At 37.3% G+C, this 27,607-nt stretch overlaps 1 protein-coding gene and 2 pseudogenes across 1 annotated transcript in view; 1 reads left to right on the forward strand and 2 right to left on the reverse strand.

Moving 5' to 3' along the window:
• The window catches only part of LOC125779311 (uncharacterized), a 329,486-nt gene that overhangs the window by 123,036 nt on the left and 178,843 nt on the right, over positions 1 to 27,607 (reverse strand). The gene's annotated exons all lie outside the window — the stretch shown is intronic.
• Positions 1,577 to 7,227, reverse strand: LOC125779451 (uncharacterized; annotated as a pseudogene).
• LOC105221762 (isoleucine--tRNA ligase, cytoplasmic-like) lies at positions 5,617 to 14,458 on the forward strand (annotated as a pseudogene).

Raw genomic sequence — 27,607 nt, forward strand, 5'->3', positions numbered from 1 at the left:
TTTGGATTGGTGTCGTTATGAATCATTTTTGATATATTGTGTATTAAAATATTTCTCAAACGAATTAAATTTTCTTCAGAGTAAACTTATTTGAATAAGGCAATTAAATTGAAACTTTTTTAGGCAAATGTTTTTATTTTCAGTTTTGGTTGTTAAAAAACGTATATGTTATTTCGTGTTATTATTACCGCTTCTATTTATTTGCAAAATAATAATATTTATTTATTTTATTTTAGTTTTAAGTTTGCAAATATCCGCACTTTTAATTGAATAACACTTTTTCGTCCTTATGTTAGTATTTAGGTACACCCTAATACTTGGACTTATACGAATGTATATATGTGCTTACGAAAGTACTTATGTTTTGTGCAATTGAGAGCTCGCTGAGGAGATCAATGCGCTATTTACATAAGTATGCACGAATTGTTTGTGTGCTTATGGTAATGCTTTGTTCGTAAGCAATTGAGAGCTCGTTAGAGAGATCAATTTGCTTTTTGGATGCAATCCTGCTTGTTTTTGTTTGCCAAAAAACAAGAGGTATTGCCATATAATTGCCAATGTGGACTTATAACATGTGTGTGTACAAATGTGTTATTAAATATTTTGCATAGTTCTTGCAAAGTATGTATATTTTGTTGTTTTTTTTTTTCTTTTGAGGGAGAGGTATTAGAAAAAGCTATTTTCTCTTATGTACATATATGTTTATATGTAAATAAATATGCACTTTTACAATTAGAACCCTCGTCTAATATGTATTATAGATATATGTTGTACACATATGTATATATTTTGCGCTTGGCAATTATGCATATGTACATATGTAAGTATGTTATATGTATATGTATATGAATGTTTCCACTAAATATATATCTGCATATATGTATGTATGTAAGTGTAGTTATTTTTATTCTTTTTGTGTTTTTGTCTTTTCTATACTAAGTATACGAGTATACAATCCCGCTTACTGCTTTATTATGCAGAAAGGGCTTGCCGGAAATTTTTCACAAGTAATTGATTAAATTTTAGTTGCCGTTAAAGCGGATTTTAATTACAGGTATTGTATCAACTGCAATTTTGGGCATACATATGTGCATATATTAAATTAATAAAGGACATAATACGCTCACTCGGTACTCAGCATGGTATGTTTCGCAGGGTGTATGTACGTGCATATGTTGATTAATGCCTATATGTCTTCTGCGTTTTGTTCTTCTTCCTATGTATCCGGGTGGCTACCTCCTTGTGCTGTTGTTTTGTTGGTATGTATGTTTATTTGTTTTACTGATCGCGCCCGTTTAATTTGTTACTTTATATTTTGTGTTAGGTTTCGCGCGCGTTCAATTTGTTTTTGTTTTATATTAAGGTGCTTAGTTTTTCGCGCCCGTTTCTGTTTGGTTTTTTGTTTATGTTATTGGTTAGGTGCTTTTACTTTTCGCGCCCGATTAATTTTTTGTTGTGTTTGTAAAGTCTTGTGTATTTTGTTTTTGTAAGTTTATGTTTTTGTCTCCGCAGCTTTGCTTCTGTTTTGCTCCACTATACTTTTTTTATTTTTTGACTTTTGTTATATATGTATGTAAACATAACATCTATTAGTTATTATTTTGCCATTTCACCGCACTGCACCAGTTTTTGTTTTTTAATGTGTAACACCTCTTTGTTTTTTGTTTTTTGGCTGGGTCACTGCACTGTTTTTTTTTTTTTTGTTTGTTTTTGTTCGCCACTGGCACTTTGTTTTATAGCATGTTTTGGGTTTTTTTTTTGTTTTTTGTTTTAATTGTTTGCCACTGCACTTAATTTTGCTTTATTTTGTTTTGTTTATTAGTTATATGTAAGTATATGTTATTGTTTTTTGATTTTTGTTCTGGATGAGTTGCTGCACTAGTTTTTTCACTGCACACAGTTTTTTTGTTTAATGCTTCGCCACTGCTATTCTCCGCACTGCACTGTTTCGTTTAAAACTCCATAGTGCCTGTCACTATGGCTCGAAGGACCATATATAATTTGTTGCCCTTAATTTGGACACAAAAGTTTTAACCACTTTAACATAAATTATTTAATGCAATTTACTGGGTTTACAATCATTTATTGAACTTAAATTTATAAAAAATAACAAATTATATTTAAATTTAATTATTTTATTTTATTATATTTGAACGACGAAAGTATGTAGGTAGGTGTATGGAGACCACCGGGGGATCGCAGGAGGGATTTTCGTGGCTCCGCGTATGATCGAAACGTATGTATGAAACGAAAGTTAGCGGAAATTGCAACGCGCGGGATGGGTGTCGGAAAACGAATGTATTAGCGTAGGTGTCGACGCGGCGCAGTGTGTAAGCGAATGTAGACAAACAGCGATGATCCAATCCTTTTGATAGTTGACATCTGCTGTGGTGAAATCTAATGTGTCCCCCGGTGTGGTGTATTGGTGACGATGTGGTCGGTTGTGCTAGGGTACGCCAGTTTTTCCCGGATAAAGTGGGGGAGGTTTAACTCATTTAAACATATACTTTGGACACGTATAGTCAGAAGAGCGATGCTCGCCAGAACAATTCGCACACATAACTCGGATGCAGTCATTATCGTGTGGAGAAGGAAAATTGCAAATTTCGCATGTTGGGGAGCCTTTACAATGTTTTTGCGTATGACCCAATTTCTGACATGACCTGCAGCGCATTGGATTAGGCACGTACGGTCGCACAGAGGTCATCCTCCATGCGATGTTTATTTTGTTTGGAAGGGAATAGCTGTTGAATGATATTAGCATAACACCAGTAGGCTTTATATCACCTTCAACTTTGCGACTGAACTTATAAACCGCGGAAACTTCGTAAGAACTCAGTCCTTCTATTATTTCGCTTTCAGGCACATCGTTTAAGAACGGTGCATAAGTGGTGCCTTTGTTACAATTAAGATGTTGATGATAGCTAGCGCTAACAGCGCCAATGTTGAAAAATCATTTCGTTTTTATAAACTTTTCTGCTTAAAACTAAACTTGCTTATTTTTCACTAGCAGTAATAGGCTGCCGTCGCGTAATTCACTAATTTTGTTTATATCTTTGCTCACGGTAAGTAAGGCATTGTAAACACGAAAACAAGAAACCTTCGAAAGCGGTGTAGTATTCTCATCGGATTTAATCACTATCTACTTTGGGTCATCACTTTTTATTGGCGGTAAGTCAGGAAAAGCATCTTGCAGTTTTTGATACGATTTTTTACGTTTTGGTTGGGGACCTTGGGCCAACGCAGCAAACCTGTTGTCCCCGAACTGGAAGCCCACCGGGGGCATAGTGGAAAAATTATATTACACTTATATAAGTATTGAATTATATTTCTCACTTAAAATAAGTATTAATCGCGTCACTTAAGTAAGCAGACCGGTGTGCAAAAAAAAAAAAACACCAAAAGAGAGCTATATGAATAGCTGTAAACTCAGAGAAAGACGCTAACTCAACTGCTCAGTACGAGGTTTAGTCGGTGACTGCAAGAGATAATTATAGTAGCCATGTTTTCTATATTTTAATTATAAATTTTTGTAATCACAAACTACGTACACGTTTTAAATGTCAGAATTTAGCTATACGCCGGCGATCAGGAATCCTACTCATTCCCAAATGGAGTGTTTGATTATCCTAACAGATTTACCACACTATTTCTAAGCTAAGTTTTTAAATAAAAAGGATTCTTAAAGAAATTATTTTTTGAATTTGCAATATCTATATAGTAGTAAAAAGTAGTTTAAATTAGCTCACGCAACACTATTTTGCCATGCTCAGTAGCGATACTGGCATAGTATTTAAAAAAATAAATGATTGTTTGAAATATATTCTGTTTGAAGTTATTCAAATCGATAATAACTTGTTTGGCCCAATTAAAAATACAACTCAAATTCCTTAATTTTTAATAGCGGCTCATTATTAGCCAAATTTCATTTATTTGTTTTTTAAAGTTTAAATATCAATATTAGCCAAATTACATTTATTTGTTTTTTTTAATTTAAATATCAACTTCCACACCATTCATAATCGACCATAATTCAGTATACGTAAAGACGAATTGTAATTCGCGTAGATGCAAATGTTTCTTTTTCAAATCGCTGCTTAGTCACCAACGCTGCCAACTTTCATTTGATGAGTGTTGTTTATAATTTGCGTAGTTGTTCCCGATGTTCTGTCGGTTTTGGTGGAGCTGGTTCTCCGCACTCCCCAATTCGGCATCATAATATTGCGCAGCACGATATGGTCATAATTCCCATGGTACTTGCTCTTCCATGGAGGTCAATTGTACACCAAAATTCTTCAACCACGGTATGTTGGAGGGAACGACATCGGTAATACATTCGTGAAGTTGGCTTTCAATAAGAAGGTAGGATCACAACACATGTCTTAATGACGGTATCCCCACCATTTTTCATCTTTGCGCATAACACGATGAAACCAGTCAATTAATTCGCTCAACTGGTAACGCTTTGGTCTGCAAGGTGGGTGTTTAGCTATTAGAAAGTATGTAAATTCAATTTTGCTCAAAACCTACCCAACAGCCTGATAAACCTGACCAGCAGTATCGGGATTCTAAGCGCAATTTACAATAGGTTATGCAACATCCGAATGTGCTCACCGTAGTATTTGCTCTTCGAAAAGTTGCTTCCATCCGCAAGCACAAAGCTCATTGGTTTGGGACCAGCGTTCTACACCAGCTCCTTTGCTGATTATATAAAAAAAATTAAAAAATACATGGTAAATCTTTTAAAATAAAGTTTAATTTTAGCTTACCTAGCAATGCGACGTGCACCTTCCACGAGCACGTCATTGAATTTAAAATTTTGTATCGAATTCAAGACCAACTAATTTGATAACATTTGAGTACTTCACAGCATCGCGTATCACTTTTTCAGCTCTTAAATCATAAAATTGGAACAGCACCTGACCCATTACGCAGCAATATTAACGAAGCCATCTTTGGTTATTTATACTTTTATTGGATTAAAATCCCAGCCGATCTGTTATTTATCGTCTCAATGGAGATTTGTAAACACTTCTTCCAGATTCAAATAACTAAATAAACCATCGTAAAGGATTTAACCATGAAATAAACTAAAACAAATTGTCTTGCAAAAACCTTCGTTATGATGGCAAAAATGTAAATTTGGCTGTGAATGAGCATAATCTAAACCCCACTATTCGGCATGGTTGCTTATTTGTTCGTAACATTTTTCTGTGGTGAACATTTATTGACTTACCACACTTAAAAAGAGGCATAAATAAAAAACTCAAATTTCCATGTATTTGCTCAAATTGTTCTCATGTTTGAGAATATATATTAAAATAAAACAATTTTCTTTTGAAAATATATTAAAGTTTTATATATAACCAATATTTTTGGGACAACTTTTCCATAAATTTTAAGAAAATAACACAATGCAACCATTTTCCGGTAAAAAGTCGGCCATCTTGGTTAAAATTCGGCCATCTTGGATTCCAATAGAAACTCAACCCCGGAGTACACTTGACGTTTCTACAGTGGCACCTCTCAGCTGTGCCTTTGTTTACATAACATGAGCTGATACTTTCTCTACTCCTCCTCTACCGTGCCTAATACCATGCGGTGTTTGTAGGGAAAATGTTTGCCGCGTTCCAGAAGCAATATACATATATTGTATTACCGCTGAAGAGGTGCGTACATTGAAAGGGTGGCACAATAGTAGAATATTCGATCAATGTATGCAATTGTCAAAGAAGAAACCAAACTAACGTTTGTTGAAAAGTATTAGAAAGTTTTAAGTTTTGTGTAAATTGATTTTTTTTTTTTATTCATAGATATACTTTCTGTGGCACGATTCCGATTACTTTGGCGGACGGGTAAAAAAACCGAATTTCCGTATAAATGGGTATGTGCGGATAGGGGAGCTTCTCCAGAGGAGGAATATCTAAAAATAATATTGGAATAACTTATATTTTTCAAAATATTCACGATTAAAGATTCAAAAATTTGCACTAAAAACACATGGTATTTCTCTAAGTTTCACTAATTTTTTTTTTACATTTTTCACTTGGTATATTTAAATATGTATACACTTTCACATTTCACTTTTATTTTGTAATATTTTACCTAAACTTATTAATTTATAAATCACTTATCACACTCATCGTTGCAAAGGTTAGATTGTTTACAATTATGAGGAAAACAAGCGTTGCCACATCTTAAACACCAAATTTGTAGGATTCTTAACGATATTTCTTTGCGTGATTATTTTTTCTATATTAATTATAATAAAAAATACTTTCCAACATTTTTCAAGTTATAATATTGAGTTGTGAAAACTTTTTCCATGTATATGTAGTATAATATGCGATTTATGTTCAGTAAAGACAAATAAGTAAAAATCTATGATAATATTGTAAAATTTGTATCATATCGGGGTGACTGAAGTATTTTCGCATAGTACTCCTTTCTGCGTTTGAGGCCTTCGGCCGCGCTCTAAAAAAATAACCCTTGTCGAGCGAATACCCGGGGTGACCGATGTACTTTCGTGTAGTACTACTTTTGCATTGGCGGCCTTCGGCCGCGCTCTAAAAAAATAACCCTGGTCGACCGAAGGACTTTCGTGTAGTACTTCTTTCTGCGTTGGCGGCCTTTGGCCTTGGTCGAGCCCATACCCAGGGTGACTGAAATACTTTCGCGTAGTACTCCTTTAAAAAGATAATTCTGATCGAGCCAATACCCGGGGTAACCTAAGCATTTTATTATTTTAATACGTAATATTATTATATAATATTACCTAGTTGTTTATTAAATTTGAATAAGAAAAAATCCATATACATGGAAAGATTGTTTATACTCATTTTAATTTGAAATATAATTTATAGACACACTTGTTTTTATGAGAACTAAGATTGCTAAATAAAGAAAGAGGAATTATATCAAAATAGATAAATTCAGCGAATTGCTCATATTTGCTTATTATCATATGGCAGCGCTCCATTTCCTTATACTCGTAATTGTTAGCACATAAATGATGTTCACTACGAGTGTAAAAAGTAATTTTTAAAATAAAGATTTCTTAGGTAAAAAACCTACAAAAAGTGCAAAATGTGGATGTATTTAAATGTTTATGGTTTAATTTAATTAATTTGAAGTAAAAAATGTCCGAAAAGTGTGTTTAATGTAGGGAAATAGCTTGTTGAAATGTTCGAATTTTGGGAATTTTCGAACTTTGAAGTCGAATATTTCGTAAACTAAGGAGGACTTTCTCTTTCCAACGGTACCTTGAGATCGCGGCGCTAAAGAAATCGGAATTGTACCCTTTCTATGATGGTTCACCATTTGCTACTGGATTGCCACACTATGATCATATATTGGCGGGTACTATTAAGGATATCATTATCCGGTATGCATATCAACAAGGATATCATGTTGATAGACGTTTTGGTTGGGATTGCCATGGTTTGCCGGTTGAATTTGAAATAGATAAGCTCTTAAACATACTTAGCCCAGACGATGTGGCTAAAATGGGCATTAGAGCATACAACGCCGAATGCCGCAAAATAGTTATGCGTTACTCTAACGAAAGGGAGGAAATTGTTACGCGTATGGGTCGTTGGATTAACTTTAAGAATGATTACAAAACCCTTTATCCTTGGTATATAGAACCAATACATATGGTGGGTTTTTAAACAATTATTTGATAAAGGTCTAGTATATGAAGGAGTTAAGGTTATGACATTTTCAACGGCGTGCACAACTGCCCTATCGAATTTTGAATCTGGTCAAAATTACAAAAAAGTTGTCGATCCTTGTGTAGAGGTGGCACTGCAGACTATTCATTGGGAAAATACATACCTCCTCATATGGACAACAACGCCTTGGACTTTACCATCCAATTATGCTTGTTGTGTTAACCCACACATGACATATTTATGTTAAGGTAGGTTCAATAAAAATAGAATAAATTAACCTAAAATGCATACCAGAATTTAAATATTTTTTAGGCGCGCGATAAGACAACTGACAGGATTTACATAGTTGCTGAATGCCGCCTAAGTTACGTGTATAAGAATGAAAATGAATATAAAGTTTTAGATAAATGTCCTGGGCGTACGCTTGCTAATCAACCCTACAAACCAATATTTCTTTACTTTGTGCAAAGGGGCATAGCAAATCATGCTTTCAGAGTTCTTGTAGATGATTATGTAACAGAAGATTCAGGTACTGGCTTTGTTCACAATGCACCTTATTTTGGCGAAGATGATTACCGAGTTTGCCTTAAGGCTGGTATTATTTCCAAATCAAGTGGTGTAATTTGGCCACAAGACGATTCGGGCGGTTCACAAACGAAGTTGAAGATCTAGCTGGTTTATACGTAAAAAATGCCGATAAGAAAATAATTTCAATGCTTAAATAGATGGGAAGTACTCGTATAGTTTCGACCGGGCAAGTTAAACACATCTACCCATTTTGTTGGCGCTCAGATACACCACTCATTTAAAAAGCTGTGCCATCTTGGTTCGTACGCGTCGAACACATGTCAAAAAACTTACTGGCGAGCAGCTCGCAAACTTATTGGATTCCTGAATTCGTACGCGATAGACGATTTGGCAATTGGTTAAAAGAAACAAAGGATTGGGCTGTAAGTTTAATATAATTTACGGGGCAATATGTTAATTATTTGAAAGCAATTTCTAGATTAGTCGTAACCGTTATTGGGGAACGCCAATACCGATTTGGCGATCATCTACTGGTGACGAAACTGTCTGTATTGGAAGTATCAAACAGTTAGAAATGTTATCCGGGAGAAGGTTACGGACCCTCATCGTGAGACGATTGACCAAATAAAAATACTGTCTGCCATTCCTGGACGGCCTCCATTAAAACATATTTCTGCAGTTTTTATTGCTAGTTTGATTCAGGTTCAATGCCATTTCCTCAACAATATTTTCCTTTTGACAACAAAACAGATTTTATGAGTAATTTCCCAGCCGATTTTATTGCCGAGGGCAGTGATCAAACTCGTGGTTGGTTTTATACACTCTTAGAGCCTTACAAAAATTTAATTGCTAACGGCTTAGTGTTAGCGGCAGACAGTTAAAAAATGTCAAAACGTAAAAAAAAGCTATCCTGACCGTATGGAAGTAGTAAAAAAATATGGCGCCGATGCACTTCGTCTGTATTTAATAAATTCGCTTGTAGTACGAGCTAAGAATTTACGATTCAAAGAGGACGGTGTACGTGATATAATTAAAGAGGTATTTTTACCGTGGTATAGCGCTTATCGATTTTTACTACAAAACATTTCTTGTTATGAGAAAGAGGATCTTAATGAGCAGAAGTACATGCGCAGTAAAGCTCGTCATCTGAAAAACATTGGCTAATCATCTGTACTTGATATTTGGATAATTTCCTTCAAGGAGTCCTTGTTAGATTTCTTCTTTAAGGAAATGGAACAGTATTGTTTATACTCGTACACTGTGGTTCCACGATTAACCAAGTTTATAGATCAATTGATGAACTGGTAAGTTAAATTATATTGTGCTATGAGAAAATCATAATACTGGTATGTAATTTGTAGGTATGTTCGCTTAAATCGTTGATGAGTGAGGGGGAACTAAGCAAGAAGGGGTGTGTACAATCATTGGATACACTGTATGATGTTCTCTATTCAATGGTTAAAATGATAGCTCCCTTAACGCCGTTTCTTTCCAAATACGTTTTTCAGCGTTTAGTACTATTTCAGCCAGATAATGCCATTAAGAACCCAGCTTCAGTGCATTTTCAATTAATGCCTCTCTGCAATCGAAACTTTATACGTTCCAATATTGAAAAATCTGTAACCTTAATGCAGTCAGTTATCGAAATGGGTCGCGTTATGCGCGACCATCGTACGTAGACAATAAAATATCCTATCTCAAATATAATTGTGATACACAAGGATGCAGATTGCTTTTCTTGTATCATGAATCTGGAAACGTTTATATTGTGTGAGTTAAATGCTCGTAAATTGACTATAAGTTCAGATAAGGAAAAATATGGAATAACACTAGCTGGCCCGCAGCCGTTTTCCTGCGTGAAATTATTTGTTTTGAAATGAAAGGAAAGTTAAATTTATCTTTTTTTTTTCAATGTAACACAGCTTGATAATTTGGTTTCTGTTCTGGTGCGTAAATATACACAGGAGATAGTTTTCCAACTCGTGAGCACGCCACGTATTTTTGGTCCTGTGAAAAACATAGCAGTTCCAAAGTTATGCCACACATTTCTAGCGACTATCCTAGTGTCCTGTTAATCCTCACCTCAAATGCAATTTTTACTCGAAACGGAATCCGTTTGAACTGAAATGGCAATTAGATAGAACTCAAAGGAATTTGTAGAATCAAGCATTCTGCCCCTTGTATTCGATAGGTGCGTCACAATCAAATGATGCGGTGGCATACCAAACCTCTCCAAAGATTTTAGAAATTCCACTGGATAATTCACGGCGTCGTCATCATTGTCAAGACGATCGATCGATTGAGCGATGAGCGCAAGTCTCCCGGAATTTAACTTTGAATTTTCCAGCTTAAGTCATCAACATTGGTATTTTTGGCAGCTATCATTGCACGTGCACTCAAGGAATCGTAGTTACGATAATTTGTCCAATGTTCGGATAAACATTCGTGATGAGTTCATCTTTCGTGAATTGATAAACGGCAGATGGAATTGATATCGAACCACTGGAAGTATCAACCGGTCATTTCCAATTTTTTGCGAAGACGATGTAAAATGTCTTCGGTAATGTCATTTTTGTTCGTATCCCATAATAGACGTGGATTTGAAGGCTCATATATCTAAATGATTATCGCGAAAAGTGTGCGAACTTCATTTGCATTCCAGTCATTATCCTTTTCCAGCAATTGTAACTGCTGGCTTGTTTCTCAAAAAGTTGCACACACCGTATCATTCACAGTACGCAATGACTCAAATGAAGTTAACGCGTACATTTATCAATAGCACCCGAAGGTAGAAACAATCGTCGTTTTTCGGGTGAATTGTGTAAATTTGTCCTAATGCATTAGTTGTTTATACACCTGGATGTCAATCTACAGGTTGCGTAATTATTTCTTCGACGATGCATTCCATGTATAATATCAATTTATTTCCGAATGTTCTCGCAAACGCATCACTGACGAAAGTTGAGCAAAAACTCGTAAATGTTAATTTTGTTGCTGGCGTTGTTTCCGCTGGCGGTACTGTATTCCCTGGGTTGAAATACACTCTTTGGCCATTCTCCAAATTAACTTCGAGTATCGTTCAATACCAATAACCGCCATGTTGCTTCCTTTGGTGACGTACTTACAAACGTATTTTACCGATTACACCAAATTGCAATACTCAACATTGATATGAGTTTTGAATGTGAATTAGACAATAATGGTAAATACAGTACGATCCATGTGTTGTCAACTTCGACACTCACTCTTCTAAATTGAATGCTGAATATTCTGCCATTGTCATCTGCTGAGCGACGCCGATAGAGTGGATATCCATCATTTCTAGTTTGCGTTTCCGAAAGAAAAGCACGTGGATACTGAAGTGGGATTGTGGAATCCGCAAGGTCCATGAACCTTATTGGTTTTCATTACTTCGTTTAATACTGGATCTTTCTTTGCATCAGGAATTTCCGCATGATTGAATGATTTCATCAATTTAATATGGTGTAACCACCATCCAAAGAAGAATGTGTGCGTGCGGCAAACCTCTCTTTTGCCACTCAACAGAGTACATCTAGCATCTAACAGCACCATATGTACGTTGCTTCAAGATAAAGTCGATCGAAGCTGGTGTTTGCTGTGACAGCGTGATGATCACTTGCTGATTGACTGCGATCCATAATACCGCTCGTATGTCATCGCATCCTGGGAGTACTCGGTCATGTGCCTTGGGCTGCTAATGTATGTTGATGCCATAAAGAACGCCGACCGATATTTGCGCGACCACCTGGTGGCATCCTAACAAATTTCAATCTGTAATTGATCACTTTGTGTGCAAAACACATAACATTCTCACTGAATAATTTTCAAAAATTTTTGAAGCAAACGACGAATTTGAACTATTCAAATAATTGAAAACAAAACAATATAAAATTGAAAAAAAAAATCTGCATGGAAAAAAATAATATTTTGGTTTTGTCCAATTTTCCGTATGTATGTCGATTCAAAAGTCTTTTTTTAATGCGTTCTTCAATTCGAGTGGAACTGAGAGTACAAATACCGTCAAATGTTTGACAGAAAGTAAGTGGTCACCTTTTATATGGCAAAATGGAATTGTCGTCTTACTCTATCTTACTCGCAACCTATCCTGGACTACGACAAACATTTTAAAACCAAAATCAGCTCAATCGGCCCAGCCGTTCTCGAGTTTTAATCAGACTAACGAACAACAATTCTTTTTTATTTATATAGATTACGTGCAGAACCCGATCATAAGGTATATTAGATGTATATGTTTTATTTTAATTAAGCCTGAACTGAATTTTTTCCTATAGATTCTAGGTCAGAGATTAAAAAGTGATTTCGAATACGTTATGTCAGCTATCAAATAGCTCTGCGATCATGAAATACAATTATATATATCTAATGGCTATTTCGACACACTTAACCACCGTGTTGAACTTAAAGAAATACGGATAATATATTGTGTTTCAGAGAAGATCGGAACAAATATGGAGGCGAGCTGACCCAGTTCTGAATTGTTTGAAGAAGGTTTGTTATTTATTTATTTATTGTAAAATAATAATACAATTATTCTTATACATTAAACAAAAGGAGCACCACCTATAGAGGCGGCTTTCAGCTTTTTGAAGAAGGTTTAGCACGCGAAGTTATAAACCGTATACAAAAACTGAAAAAAAGGTCAACTCGTACCAACGGATCCGGTAATAATTTTTTATAAATTAAGTGGTGCCAATGACGGTGAATGTGATCAGTTAACTAAAATTATTGCTAGTCATGAAAGCTTGATTAAAGCCAGTATTAAATCGGAACTGCTTCCAGAAGAAGAAGCCAAAAACGGCGTTTAATTGTCATTCAAAAATCGGATATTAAAGGTGTGACAATGGCGCTAACTATTTGTGCAACTGAGAAGCTCAATTTGACGTCAGTGGGTGAATGTTATTTTATCTGAGAAATTATGTCCACGATTTAATCAGGGCAGAAAATCCAGTTTATTACTTGAGAATAATGCTTCCAATGAGTTCATTACTATTTCACAAATATGCGACGAGGTAAATAAAATATTTGTACTGTTCGGAGTAAATTACAAGATCTTCTCCATAAATAATCGAAAAAAACTGTAGCATCGGATGTAAATCGTTTATTAAATGGACAAACTTTGTTGGTGGGATTAACATTAAACGAAACAGATGAGTATAACGATGATAAGCTCGAAAATGTTCCATTTTGCTAGTCGCAAACTAAGGGAATATTTCTATTTACGGAAAATCCACAGGTAAATTTTTTGTTTTGAAAGCTGAAAATATTAACGTTATATTATTTCATTAAATAAAAATAAACGAAAACTTATACAAATTTTATTGGTTTAGCAACGGTCATCCAGACCCTGTTCGAATGATAAAGCTCAGGTTAATTGTTGTTTCTGTTGTACCGGTTTTCTAAACCTCTCTTGGGTAGTGAAGTTCAAGTTCCTTGAAATCGAAGTCATCTAACGGATCCTACGAAAAAAAGAAACATGCTGGCGGCAATATTACGATTCTTTTGGTGCCGCTTTTTGATGGTACGGATGGATAGAGGAGGTCCTCAGGATTAATAAAGATATTTCTGTTTAAAGTTCAAAAATTTGTAATAATAATGTTCGTTGTTTCATATGTTTAACCCACTTTTCGCACATTTTTTAAATAATATGTATTTAATTACATTGTTCACATTCGAATATATCAAAATTTTATACCAATTGTGTATTTTTTAAGAAAATAAATATACTTTAAAAACTATTTTGCACATTCAAACTTTCAAGAGATTTGTGTGTTTACATTTATAGCAAATAGCAGTTTGCCATACTTTGTGTCTGTTTCATATTTAGTGATATAAATGATTCAAAATGAAATATTGATTCATATATTTATATGGAAAGTGCAGAAAGTAGTTCAACACAAAAGAACTATGAACACCCCGGTTTTGGATCGACCATGGTTATTTTTTTATCTTTATACAAAAACCATTTGTACTATTTTCTCTATATATGTTAAAAAGAAATCTTTTGATAATTTTTTCAAAACACAATACGTGGCAAAACTGGTATTTTTCATGTCATGTAAATAAAAATAAAATGAGAGTGAATTGCATATAAAATTGTGGAGTTTTAAATACAAATATCTCGTAAACTATAAGTCTGAGAAGGGTATATGCGTATACATTTTTTAATCCAGAGATCATCCTCTTTCAGATTATACCCTCAAATCGTGGCGCCAAAAGAATCGTAATCGTACCATTTTTTGTTGCGGCTCTGTACCTTGGCGATAATTGCGGTCGTATGGTGAGTGAAGGAGCATGGACTATCAAATGTTATACCTCATATTTTAAAGTCATTTATAGTCGGAGTTTTGACGCCATCGACTGAAATATTAAACTCAAGTCTATACTCCTTCGTCCATTTCGTAAATATGATTGCTGTGGAATTGGTGGGGGAAAGCGTTAGGTTCCGTGCAGTGAGGAAACGAGAAAGGTCGGACAGATAGCCGTTTACTTTGGAACACATGCCACCATTTCCATTGCCCAACGTCAATATCGTGCAATCATCAGCGTACGAGGTTATGGAAGTCCCTCTGGTGGCTGTGGAAGTTTCGAGATATAGAAGTTAAGCGGGGAGAGGACACCACCCTGCGGAACCCCCTGTTTAATTCTTCTCAGTTTAAATGTTTAGTACGGTTGATTGTCGACCGCTCTGGGAGTTTATGGTCCACCTCTTCTGTCCTGGAGGAAGCGTAATTTTCTCGATGTCCTGCAGTAGCGTAACGAGGATCATTCTCTCACAAGGTGATTTCTGGATGACGCTAAATACTGTAGTTGGCGGGTTTGCCAGGTTTCAGTAGTGGGCCCAATCTTCCGACTTTCCACACATCGGGTATTTGAAACGTGGTCAGCGACAGGTTGAGGACCTTGGTGAGATAGCCTACTCCCGTCGAGCCTGTCGTTTGGCATTTTGCGCAGCCGTCGGTTAACACATCGCTTGGTTTTATCTATCGAAGGGTGCAGTGTAAACTGCCAGCTAAAATAGCTCGCACACTTTTTCGGGTCCGAAGAAGCATGTTCATTATATTGAACTTCAACTCTGTCGTCATGTCTCTTTGGGTTAGACAAAGCCTTGTCTCTAGCCCAAAGCTTATTCACACCGGTGGAGAGGTTGCAGGACTTCAGATGCTCTATCCATTTCGTCCGCTTATGATGGTTTACCATTCGCCGAATCTCCAAATTGAGATCCCTTATTCGGGGATCGCCGGGATCGGCATGGCGTAAGATGTTGCGCTCATTAGATAAAACAGCTGCTTCGGTTGGGAAATTAGGGCGGAATTCCGCTACCTACTGCAACCCAACCCTACTGCAAGGCATTGCTCCAATGACAACAAACAAAGATTAATACTTACCGATCCAAACGGGGTTATGTCGCCGAAAAAATAGCCCTGGCCGGATAAAATCCTGATCAATTCCGGTGCGTAGAACCGATTGTCGTGAGAATGCTGCTAGCTATCGCTATCTTTCCTGATTGTCTTATTTTAGCAAGTATTAAATTTGCAAAAAACGTTTTGTGAGTGCCCTGGCTTATCGAGACAAAATGTTGTTTTTGTTATTATTCAGGCTATAACTCACCTTTATCAGTGTGCTGCAGCTTAGCTAAATGTTAATTTATATAATTTAATTAATTATAATTTTTTTGTTTGAATTTACGCTCGTAAATCGGTTAGAAATGAACATTTTGGATTACCTTCAAAGTGGTTCAGGCCATTTTTCATTTCATGAAACGGTTAAGTCAGCTATAGGGATCATACGAAACCCCAACTTACTTTAATATATAAGATTACTTAATTTATTAAATTTAAATTTACACTCATTTTAATTTGAAATATAATTTATCGACACACTTGTTTTTATTAGAACTAAGATTGACAGAGTGCATTCGAATTTGCGCTAATAGTGACCATATCTATTTAACTTTATCTTATATACCGCCTCAATCGGACTTATCTGTATATAAGTTAAAAAACGTTAGTTGCTTTTTATAAAAAAATATTTTCTGGGAGCTATGCTCCGTTATTGAATTCCACTAAAGAACTAAAGTTTACGATTAATTATACTTAAATCTAGACCTATGTTTGCCGTTGCAACGGGTAAGGAGTTTGCTGACGCTGCGCTTTCCACAGGTTGCCACGACACGTGTCGCGCTCTCAGCGATGTAGTGGTGTCATATTATATTACTTTGTATCATATGATATTAATGCATCATATGATACTTTTTGAATGTATGGGGTGCTAACTAGTCCTCCCTTGAAATTCAATCGTCCTCGTTTGAATCTTTAGTTGTATTGAAAATTTGGTTGGGCTGGTAGTGGTTTACTTGCTGTTCATTCTTCGTTATAGAACTTTTTTCCATTGATAACGATTGTTACGTTGGTATACAAAATGATGAAGGTCCCGTTTAAAAATGTAGGTTCGTTGTTTATTGAAATTTCTCCGTTGTATTAATTAGAAATATTATTCCTTGTCCCATTTCCTCTATGGTTGGAATATGTTGGTTGTTGACCTCCGTGCAGTTTGGCAAACGACTTTTTAAAAGATTATTTATACAAGTATCATTACTTAAGTCTATTACATTATTGCTTAAGCATGTTTGTAGGGAATTGTATTTTTTACAATAATTTTCTATTCCATAAATTCCCTTTTCGCAGTTTAAAATTGTATTGAAATTTTATCGATTCTCCCGTCATTTTTTACTGCTCTAATATCTAAAGTTTTACAATTTTGGTTATCTACGGTTGGGAGGCTAACAATATAAATTATAATTTTGCCATTAGTTGCAATTTTTATTTCGGAAAATTCGAGTGCTTCATCTAAATTAACACATGGAATATTGGCATTGTCTATTACTTCTTTCACAATATTTATTTCTTCATTTGATAAAATAAAAGAATTTATTATGTTGTATTTTGCCCAATGAATACTCTCGAACGTTCGACGAGTCACTCGCGGACGATGCGTCGATCGTTGAGAATATGAAATAGGAAAAGGAAGTGTATTAATAAATGAAACCACAAAGTTTGTGTCTAATATAATAAATTAAAATGTTGGTTCTTTATTAGATCGTGATTACGAAATATTACCTGGTTTGTGCTTGTGGTGATGCTGGTTGTGGTGGCCGGTGGACGACGTCTTACTTCGCTTCGCTCTCTAGAAAAAGTACCCCAGGCTAACTAGCAAAATCACTTGCTAAGCGGGAGTTTTCAACGAAACCATTGCCAGTTGAGTGAAAGTTATTAACAGTTGAGTGAAAACTATTAACAGCTAACTGGCAATGGTTTGTTATATACTCACTAGGGGTGGTAGAAAGAAATTAGGCGCTGGCCTAAACATACCGGCCCCCTTGCGGTGAGCAACAAAAAAAATTATATGTCCATCGACCACCATAACGATGTACAAATTTATGGCACAATATTATTAGAGCTAAATAGAAAATATAGTTTAAGTTCATTCATTTGTTATTATAATTACATTTTTTAAAATAAGAATCCAAAAAACAATACTTTTTCTAAATAAGAATGCAAAAAAAACAATACTTAAATAGCTTAATTTAGTACCGGGCCGTACCCGAAAGCACCCAGCCGAATATGGAGCCCTGAGTGAGAAGCTGCCCAAACGTTTGCGGCATGACCTGTTGGGTCATGATGCGGGAGTATACATCCGCGCCGAGCACCAAGCGTATCGGCGACGACTTGTAGAAATTTGGATCCGCCAGTTTGATGTGGGTGTATGGGGCTGCTATGTCGCAGTCCAACGTGGTGGTCGGGCTGATGCGCATATAGTCGTTCATTACCCTTACATGCGTCGATATGCGGGTATTTGTCCCATGTCTGCATCGCAGTACTAAAAGGCAGCCGCGTTGACCGCCGATATGCGTCTGCGACCCTTGCTAGGTCGCGCGCAATTAGCGACGTAGGGGCGCATGCGTCTATGAGAGCCCTGATTAAATGTAGGCGTCCTCTTGCCTCGATCTTTACCACCGCCGTCGGTAAATTGGCTGTCGTTGGCAGCAAGGAATGAGCCACTATGCTGGCTCGATTTGTTAGCCCGGCTCTGAAGGAGCTAGCCCGGTGAAGCTGGAGAGACCTGGTCTCCAGTCTGGCCGGGTTGTGCGCTTGGCGACGGCGCAGACGGCGTTTGTGCGCGCGACGTTCGTGTTGCAGAAGGAGGCGGAAAGTCCGGGTTTCCGTTTCCCCTCGTTGTGATGGGCGGAAAGGCCGTGTTTTCGCTCCGGTTTCAAGTAGTTCTCCCTCCTCCGGTTCTGGTTGGAGAGGCCTAGTCTCCGTTCCAGGGTCTGATGCATCGATGGAGAGAGCATCATCGGAACTTATTTGTTCGCTCCATGAATGGGTTTGAGGCACTGCGGGGCGGCGACGGGTATTTTCCCCGATGTGGAGCATTGTGTGGTGCTTCTCGTTGCAGCGCCGGCACCGTGCGTCGCTGGAGCAATTCGCTGACTTGTGGTTGACCGCAAGGCAATTTACACAGTATTTGCCTATGAGTGCCTCCCGTAGGCGTTCCTCCGGTGTCTTGGCCCGGAAGGACGAGCAGAGCCGCAATGGATACTTTCCCTTGCACAGCGTGCAAGAAAGCGGGTACCGGTTTGGGTGTAACGCCGCGGTTTTCTTCAAGGTACTGTAGCGAGTCATCTTCCTAAAATTAATCTGTTGACGATTTTGTGTTGTTGTTTGGTCATCTAAAACTGATTGGGTGGCGAGAAAAAGTACATAAATTATATTATATATATTGCATAGTGTGGAGGCGGCCTTATGTGGTGTGAACTGCCTTACATTACCATAGTGTGTAGGCGGCCTTATGTGGTGTGAACTGCCTTACCTCACCATAGTGTTGCAAATAATAATTAAATAAAAACATTTTGCCTTTAGCATCAAATTTATGTTATCGTTATTGTTTTATTTCTAGTATGTTTTCGACAAAGTGACCTGCCTCCAAAGAAAATGTTAAATACAATTTGGTTTAATAATTATTTACAATTCTTACTTGTCAATAAAGTACCTCTTGCTCAGTAAGTTCAAAGGCAATGCATACATGTACTGCTGTAGAAGGAGACTTTCGGTTTGCAATTGCGTTATTTGCTAGCAAAACATATTTTTCAAATATGGTATTTGCAATAAAAATCGAATTTAAAATTCATAAGCATGAGTTATGCCTCATAGTTTGGAAAAAAAAAGTTTTAGATTCACTCTTGTAAAATTTTTAAGGCGAATTAAAAAACTGACGGCATGGCATCACCTTATGTCATGAATGACATTTTTAATTATTGGTCAAGTGCGCACACGTGCGCAGAAAAAGGTAAGTGAGTAAAAATAATTGAATTTACATATTTATTTGAATATTTTCTTTCAGACTTCCTGGCAGGATCGCATGAAGAAATCAAGAAGGAAGTATCTGGAGGCCCCGGCGAGAAAAAATTGATGTGTTGTCCCCTGTTTGCTGGCAGCAGAAAAGGTAAGTAAGTGAACATAATGAAATTTGCAGATTTATTAAAATATTCTCCTTTATTTTCAGACTCGTGCGCATGCTCTTCTTGCTTTCACCCTTGGTGTGAAACAACTGATCGTTAGTGTCAACAAGATGGATTCGTCTAAACCACCATACAGTGAGACTTGTTATGGGGAAGTCAAGAAGGAAGTATCCTCATCCACCAAGAAGCTCGGTTACAATCCTGCTGTTGCAGTCGAACAAATACGAATTATAATTGGTTCCCTTATTGAATTTTATTCGTGCCAATCGCTGGCTTGGCATGGTGATAACATGCTGGAAGCATCCACCAACACGCCATGGCTCAAGGGATGGAAGGCTGCACGTAAGGAAGGCAACGCTGGGGGTAAGTTGATTTAATAACACAACCATAAAATGAAAAATCCGTTCCGTGTTGTTTGACATGCTAAAAAAATTCTACAATAATACTACAAGTAACACATACGCTACAAAGAACTATATAAAGAGTTCAATAAGAAACATCTTCCTAAAATGGTAATTTTTTATTCAAACAAAATTTGCATATTCACTGGTAGAGTTTTTATGCTTAAAATTGCTGAATATAATTAAATGGTATGGATACAAATTTAACTATGTATTTCCATTATTGAGAAAAAAACTGAAATTTTCTTCAAAAATCGCTAAAATTGCAAAAAGCTGAAATTCTCGTTACATGGTAGTTAAGAAAGTATATCTAATTACAATGTAGTAATTACAAAAAAAAAAGTAACGAAACGAAAAACCAAAACTAAGTTATTTAAAGTAAAATAGAGTCGTATGAATCGTTCATTCTACCAGTTAAAATATTTCGCAATAATATTATTAATAAAATAAAATTACAATTAAAGGCAATAAAAAATATGTAAAACTTAAAAAAATTTTTTCTAAAAATAAAATCTGTTTATTTCAATACATATGTACGTGCACAATTAATTAGAACAACGTAAATTCGCTTCTTCTTTTTTTTTTCTTCGAAGATTTTCTGTCAGATCGTAGTAAGTGTGTCGGAAAGCTAGGCTTCCGATGTGGCTGGGGAACGGTTGTGTTGAGTAGGGTGTGCATCCACGTTTTCCTCCTCCTAGGGTGGTAGTAAGACCAATTTGGCAAGCGATCTTGTAACTTGGCCTTTTTCAGTGATAATGTCAACTACTCGCACTCAGGTATCAGCACCTGGGTGTATATTGACAATCCTACCCAATCTCCACTCGTTCGGTGACAAATTGTCTTCCTTGATGACGACAAGGTCACCTGCGAAATCTACCCCCGTATTCGTAAAAGCGCGTGAAAATGTGGATCGTTCGGACGGAAGTGCACCCATAAGTTGCGTCTGAGCGCGTTTTTTGAAGATCGTGCACGTCTTGCAGTTATGGATAATGGATCGGATCAAGTTTTTCACCCTTGGAATCCAATACTGAGCCCGCGTTAGCCGTAACATCAGCTGATTTTCTCCATGCAAAGAGACTTGATGAATAAACTGGATTATTAGACGAGACAATACGCAGTTGTATGGAAGGATAATTGGATGGCCCTCATTGTATGACAAGTCGAGAGACGCACCGAGACGGCCACCAGTTCTCAACACTTCATCTTTATCGAGGAATGGATTAAGAGAGAGGATTTCACTTTTTGCATCGATGGGCTTACCGGATTTCAAACAACCATACTCTTGACCATATTTCTGCTTTTGCGTATTTATTATCAAACGTCTTGTCGTTGCTTTAATTTCTTCGGATGAAATTAAGCAAGACTTTTGTTGAAAATAAGCCTTTGTGTTTGGATGAGTTCTTTGAGCGAATCTCATAACGTATGATAACACTCTCAAAGCTCTCGGCAAACTCGAAAAACGGTCAAGGATGTCGTTAGAATCCCCCTGTATTGTTGTACAAGCATGTACACGTACCTGTTTTTCCTCTATTGTTGTCTCGTAGTCATTTTGTCGTAATGGCCGTTTGGATTGATCTTCTTGCAGCCAAGAAGGTCCCTGCCACCACAAGGTGTTTTCCACCAAATCCTGTGCCATAAGTCCCCGACTGGCTAAGTCTGCAGGTTTAGATCCTGAATCGACATGATTCCAGTTTGCGTTGGCAACCTTTTCTATAATCTTTGTCACTCGATGGGATACAAACGTTGGCCATGAACATGGTGGCTTGCGAATCCATGCGAGAACGATGGTCGAATCCGTCCATAGTTTAAGTTTAAGATGAGTCAGCTCCAGGTTGTTGACGACAGATTCAACTGTTTCGGCCAGTAATACGGCGCCGCACAGTTCCAGACGCGGTAAAGAGATAGTTTTGACAGGCGCTACTCTGGTTTTTGCCAATAGTAGGCTGACGAAAACTTCGTTGCTTGTCCTTACGCGCAGGTAGACCGTTGCTGCGTATGCTTTCTCTGATGCATCGCAGAAACCATGAATGGACACATCGTCCGTCGGCGAGAAGTGTACCCATCGTGGAATTTTAATGTTGTTTATGTACCTGTGGTTATCCATGAATGTGTACCAACGATCCAATGTGGTAGGAGATACAACCTCGTCCCATTGTGTTCCTTCCAACCAAATATGTTGCATTATCATTTTGGCTGTGACGATTATCGGTGCTAGCCATCCTAATGGGTCAAACAGTTTGACGATATCTGAGAGGATAGCACTCTTTGTATATGATTCTGGGCTGAGTTTAGGTTTTGTTTTAAAATAGAAGAAGTCAGTGTGCGCATTCCACCTTATCCCTAGAGCCTGGACATCACTTGTGTCTTCAAAGTCTAAAAACTCTTTGTTTAGCAAGTGGTCTTTTGGAAGGCCTTGTAAAATTCTTCCACAGTTGGCTGTCCATTTTCTTAATGGGAAACCTGCCGACTCCAATGCTGTTCTTATCTCATTCCTAGCTTTAATTGCAGCCTCTATAGAGTGTCCACCTGCTAAGACATCATCAACATACATGCACTTCCTGAGTATGTTTGAGGCTACTGGTCGTGAGCTTTCAACGTCGTCAGCTAATTGGAGTAACGTCCTTATTGCCAGATAAGGAGCGCAGTTGATTCCGAACGTCATCGTCTTCAATTCAAAAATATTGGTTTGTTCGGTCGGATGGTTGCAGAAAACGATTCGCTGGTACTTCGTTTGATCAGCCTTCAACAGGATTTGGCGATACATCTTCTCAATATCGCTATTGAAGACATATTTAAATAAACGCCATCGCATTAAGATGGTCAGATCTGCCTGAAGAACTGGACCGGGGAGAAGGATGTCATTCAGCGAAGTGCCGTTTGAAGTCGCTTGCGATGCATTGAACACCACACGCACCTTTGTTGATGTGCTCTCTTCCTTCTTTACGGCGTGGTGAGGCAGGTAATAGTTGTTACTAGAGTCGGCCGTTTGATTGGTATGTATCTTTGCCATATGACCCAGCTCAACATATTCATTTAACACCCTGTTATATTCTTTTTGCAGGTTTTCATCTCTTGACAACCGAGCTTCATTGCGATAAAACTGGGAGTACGCAATCTTTAATGTTGACCGGATAGTCTTTCCTGAATGGTAGCGATACAACGTATTTCCCGTCTTCATTTCGCTTCGTTGTCTCTTTATAGAGCTCTTCACAGTACCTGTCCTCCTCGCTTAACTTCTTTTCCTTGGAGATCTCTTCCAATTCCCAGAATTCCCAAAAAATTTGTGTATTTAACTAATAAATATGTTATTGAATTACATTTCATAACAAAAAAAAAAAAAAATATTAATAAATAGAAATGTGCGAATACACTGAAAATAAATTGTGTGGAGAATGTGATTTAAGATTTTAAGAGAATTAAATAAAATCAATGCGAAAATTTATATAATACAAAAAAAAAATAAAAAAATTTATTTCAATCTGCGTACATACAGCCGCGTTGGGAATGCAGACGAAATGTTTCAAAATTACAATTAAAGGCAATACAAAAAATATGTAAAACTTTAAAAAATTTTTCCTCAAAATAAAATCTGTTTATTTTAATGCATACGTGCACAATTAATTGGAACAACACAAACCCGCGTAAAAGTGCCAACCCCGATTAGAGTCTAGGGGCCTCCTCCTTGCATATTTATTTAAATGTCTTCTTTTCCTTACAGATTTGGTCATCTCTTCCAAATCCTCGCACGCAGCTAACTGCTTTATCCGCGATATTTTGTTGTGATATGAGACGCAAGTGTTGGTTGGTTTAGTTGCATTAGCACGCCCTGTGACTATCCAACCGAACACTGTCTCTTGCGCAAGAAGTGATCCCAGTAAGTTCTTGCGTATGCCATCAAGCATAATGTGGGGATAGACGCCCCACCGAGTATGACGTCCACGGGTTCATTGACGAAGAACCTCTTGTCCGCCAACGTGAGATCTGGGAAAGCCTGCCGAGTTAGTGCGCTAATATGGCAAGTCGGCAAGTTTCCCGTTAATTTCGGCAGAACCATCATTGTGGTTATCGATATAAGTGGGTCAATTGGTGACCGCAACTCGACAGGACATGATTCCTTTACTTGCGCAGATACTGTGTTGTTGATGCCTGACACCTGGGCATTTATCCTACTACCTGGCAAGTCGACTCTGCGCTTCAGTTTTTCTGTGATGAAAGAGCACTCTGACCCGGAGTCGATGAGTGCTCTTGCGGCATAAGTAACGCCGCGGTAATTTATGTTTATTTGTGCCGTTCCTAACAAGACACCTTAGTCGCTGTTAGCGAAGCACGACTGTACTTGAATCGTTGGCTTGCCTTTCGACTTGTTGAAGTTGCGTCTCTGCTGCGCTTGCCTGGACGTAGACGGAATCTCGTCCGATGGCGTAGATGAGCCTCTTTGGCTGCTGGGCTGCACTGTCCTCAAATGTAGGAGTGTGTGATGCCTCGCGTGGCACGTGCTGCAGTTGAATGCACTGGTGCAATGCGACACTAAATGCCCAAAGCCGAGGCAATTGATGCAGCGATTGTTGCGCTTAGCGAACTTGATCCTGTCCGCCGGTGCCATGTTAAGAAACATGGGGCAAGATCTTAATTTGTGATCTGCGCTTTTGCACATCAGACATGTTGATTTCTCAACGCTTGCTTGGAAGGCGCCGAGTCTGTTCTGATGGCTATTGTTGTTGTATTTATTCTGTGTGGGTGCACTGACAGGCTTTGCAGAATTGGACTTGAGTCTTTTTATTGAGATGGTATAATTTCTCAACAGGTGACAGGCCCTTGCTTTTGATGTATACGGCCGTGAACATATCCCGGAATGTTGGCCATGAAAGGTAGTCCCCTTTGAAAACATCGGTATCGCAAGGCGGAAGGGAGTGGTTATTGTCTACCTCAGTAGATTTTTCTGTGTCTTTGGGGGTTGAGAGGATCTCAGACATATCCTTCATTGCCCCCATGCAACGTATGTAGCATTGACCACCTAGCTTTCGCTTTGCACCACATCTCTCTCAACTCGTCTTGTTGCATCACAAGAGCGTTCTTCGAGATGTCCTTTGATGCGGCACTGAATTCAGACTCGTATTCGACAACGTAGTCTACTAAGCGCATGAAAGCTTCCATGGTTTTGGTATAAGTGACAAGAAGAATTGAAAATTCAAATTTAAATTTAAAGGAATATAGTAATACTCAAGACTGAGCAGACTTTGGCCTAAAGAATATGGGAATCGCTTTGAAAATAATTCCCCACTATTGTAAATTTTTATTTGCAGCACACCACTGCCAACCAAACAAGAAAATAGAAAAAAGAAAATTTTTTAACTGTTTTAGCCGATATCGCAATATATATGGCTAGTCAATAATATTTGATTTATTGAATATAAGTCAGCAAACGAAAAAATTTTTAACTATAGTAAAACTTGAATATAAGTCAGCAAACAAAATTTTTAACTATAGTAGCCGATATCGCAATATATCTGGCTTATTGTACTTTATTTAATATAGCACACCACTGCCAACCAAAAAACGAGAATATGTATATGTAGTCGTACGTAAGTATATACATATATATATGCCACTTTATATGGCTCGCCACCCAAGATACGCCAACGAAAATCAGTTTGTGACAAAAAAGTGTTTGAAAGTAAAAAAGTGCAGTGTCTCAATGAAAAAAAAAACAAAAACAGAAATTTCGTGACCAAATTGAGAAAAAATCAAAAATCAGTGCCGTAAGTGATATATGAAAAAATATTATCGCACAAAATCGAAAAATTGAGAAAAAATCAAAAATTAGTGCCGTAAGTGATATGTGAAAAAAGGTATTATCGCACAAAATCAAAAAAAAAATCCAGAAAAATCAAAAAATTAGTGCCGTAAGTAATATGTAAAAAAATATGTGAGAAAAATATTACCGCACAAAATCCGGTAACCGTAACCGTGCACTTACGGATTATTTTGCTTTTGTAATTATCTCACTAAAACACTAAAAACGATGACGATGCGTCGATCGTTGAGAATATGAAATAGGAAAAGGAAGTGTATTAATAAATGAAACCACAAAGTTTGTGTCTAATATAATAAATTAATATGTTGGTTCTTTATTAGATCGTGATTACGAAATATTACCTGGTTTGTGCTTGGGGTGATGCTGATTGTGGTGGCCGGTGGACGACGTCTTACTTCGCTTCGCTTTCTAGAAAAAGTACCCCAGGCTAACTAGCAAAATCGCTTGCTAAGCGGGAGTTTTCAACGAAACCATTGCCAGTTGAGTGAAAGTTATTAACAGTTGAGTGAAAACTATTAACAGCTAACTGGCAATGGTTTGTTATATACTCACTAGGGGTGGTAAAAAGAAATTAGGCGCTGGCCTAAACACCCAATGTATTGCGTATGCAATGTTTAAAATTTCTTCCTTAATTATTTCTAATTTGTAGTTTAGCTGTAAAAATGCTTCAATTTCTAAACTCTTTTCATTTTGCATGGTTTTAATTATATTATTTGTAATATTTGTTATCTCGCTAATTTTGCACTAGTTGTTTCCAGCTTTCCATAGGATGTTATTGTGCGTTTCGGGGTTGTCCTTTTTCCTGCCGGTACTGGGGTCCCTCGACGTTTTCGAATCCCACGTTGTGCGTTGTAGCCGCTTGTCAGCACACAGTATTTTTCTTTTTCACTTTTCGCGTAGCCTTACTATTTTACTTTCAGGTTTTTTTTCTTTTTTTATTCACTGTCACTACCGTTCGCCACTCACGTAGTCTTACTTTTTGATTTTCAGGCAATAACTTACGCGCGCTGGTCCCTGCTCGGGCGCCAGTTAAAAAACGTTTAGTAGTTTTTTATAAAAAAAATATTTACTGGGAGCTATGCTCCTTTATTGAATTCCACTAAAGAACTAAAGTTTATAATTAATTATACTTAACTCTAGACCTATTTTTGCCGCTGCAATGGGTACGGAGTTTGCTGACGCTGCACTTCCCACAGGCTGGCACTTCGCTGACGTTGCGTTTCCCACAGGTTGCCACTACACGTGTCGCGCTCTCAGCGATTTAGTGGTGTCATATTATATTACTTTGTATCATATGATATTAATGCATCATATGATACTTTTTGAATGTATGGGGTGCTAACTTATATGCTTCATACTTCTTTAATAAATAAAGTTTTCTCCATAGTATTTGCTTATGTTTTAACGAGTTCTTAGATGAAATGTCGGAGTTGAGTCTTAACCAGAATTATTTAATTTCAAACAAGTATGATAAGTTCTTAGATCTGGTTTACGTTGATAACGCTTCAATATTCTCTGTTGTCCGATGTGGTCCTTTGGTACTGCCAGAGGACTCGTATCATCCTGCTTTCGAAATTGATATCGAAATCATAGCCAACTTAGTTCATAATAATACACAAGACCTTTGTTC

Source organism: Bactrocera dorsalis, chromosome 6 (assembly GCF_023373825.1).
Source record: "Bactrocera dorsalis isolate Fly_Bdor chromosome 6, ASM2337382v1, whole genome shotgun sequence".
In the NCBI taxonomy this organism is placed as follows: domain Eukaryota; kingdom Metazoa; phylum Arthropoda; class Insecta; order Diptera; family Tephritidae; genus Bactrocera; species Bactrocera dorsalis.